The sequence below is a fragment of the Elephantulus edwardii genome, unplaced genomic scaffold (assembly GCF_000299155.1).
Source record: "Elephantulus edwardii isolate Elephantulus edwardi_28Jun2011 unplaced genomic scaffold, EleEdw1.0 scaffold00140, whole genome shotgun sequence".
Classification (NCBI taxonomy): domain Eukaryota; kingdom Metazoa; phylum Chordata; class Mammalia; order Macroscelidea; family Macroscelididae; genus Elephantulus; species Elephantulus edwardii.
The window spans coordinates 5285893-5287504 of NW_006399890.1; positions in this window are offsets into that span (position 1 = coordinate 5285893).

Below are 1612 nucleotides of genomic sequence, written 5' to 3' on the forward strand. Positions count from 1 at the left end.
CAACCCCAAGGACAGTTCAAGTTTAAACATCATTGAACTTAGAACTCTTCTATATGGACTCCCACTTCCTGGGTAACTTCATCCAGCTTCATGACTTTAAATTCCTCTTTACTCTCATGATTCTCAAATATATGTTCCAAGATTTGCAGTTGTCTTCACACTCACTTAGATAACTATTCTGTGTGGGTATCAGATAGACAATTCAAACTTAATAGCTAAAAACCACAGTCCTGATTCCTTCTCCATTTGTAGACTTGACCCTCTATAATTTCTACATCAAACTGGCAACTCTCATTGTGTATTTGCTCATGTTAAAACTCTTGGAGACATTTATAACAATTCTTACTTATATCCTATCCTATCAGTGAGGCTATCTCCAAAACACACCTAGAATCTAATCTCTTTTCATCACCTCCACTGCTTTTTTCATGGTCTCCTGATAGGGTACTTTTGCTTCTGTTCTCACCCTCATGTACAATCTCAGCACACCTGGTAAAGCAGTCTTCTAACTTGGTATCAGATATGTATGTGACCTCTATGTTTGATAAGATCTGGCTCAGAATAAAATCCAGTATTTTTGGGATCGCCTTCCCAACCACAGCTGTGTCTGACTCCTAGTGACCCTGTAATAATAAGACAGAGTAGAACTATCTGCTGCATAGGATTTCCAAGATCGTAGACTTTTATGGATGTGGACTCCTTCTTTCTCCTGGTTATTTTATGGTTAACAGCCCAATGCTTAACCACGGCACCACCAAAGCTCTTTGTATGCCCGTTTCCTCACTAATACTTGTCTGGCTTCTTTTCCTCATACGCTATCCCTCACTTCACTCCTTGTAGCCATACTGGCGCCCTAATGTCCTCTGTTTCAGTGCTATTACGTTTGCTTGCTATTGCTGGCCCTAGGCATGCTCTTCTTACGATAACCTCAAGATTCACTATGTCATGTCCTTGAGGATGTGAAATAGTATAAATTTAATAAGATGACATTAAAGCTTAAATTTAAATTTATTGTTGTTGTCGTTATGTGCCATCTGTTGCCTGTGACTCATAACAACCTTATGTACAACAGCCTGCCGTACTCTGAGCCAGTCTCACTGACTCCAACACACCTACTCTCATAACCCCAGTTACTGTACCCATCCATCTCCTCTGGGATCACCCTTTTCTGTGCTGTCCCTCCATCCTTCCAAAAATGATATCCTTCTCCAAAGACTGGTCCCTCCTGGCCATGTATCCAAAGTATTCGAGATGGAGCTTCAAAATCCTAACCTCCAAGGAGAAACTTGGTTTCACCCTCTCCAAGACAGACTTATTTAAATAGTTTAAATTAATAAGGTCACATTTAAATGACTCAATGGTACACAACAGCACATAACATGACATTTAAATGTCACCTCATCAGTGAGGCAGCCTCAGACCACTCTATGTATGTAAAATAGCTATTCACGCTGAACTTTCTAGCCTCTCTACCTCATCAAATTTTTCTATATAAAATGTACTACTATCTTTATTTGTGTTCAAAGCCTCAAACCTGTTCCTGAGATGGTTCTGAAATTCAGGTGGGATAGACTCAAAGTCATATTTTGGTTGCCTTGGATTTGGTTTAATT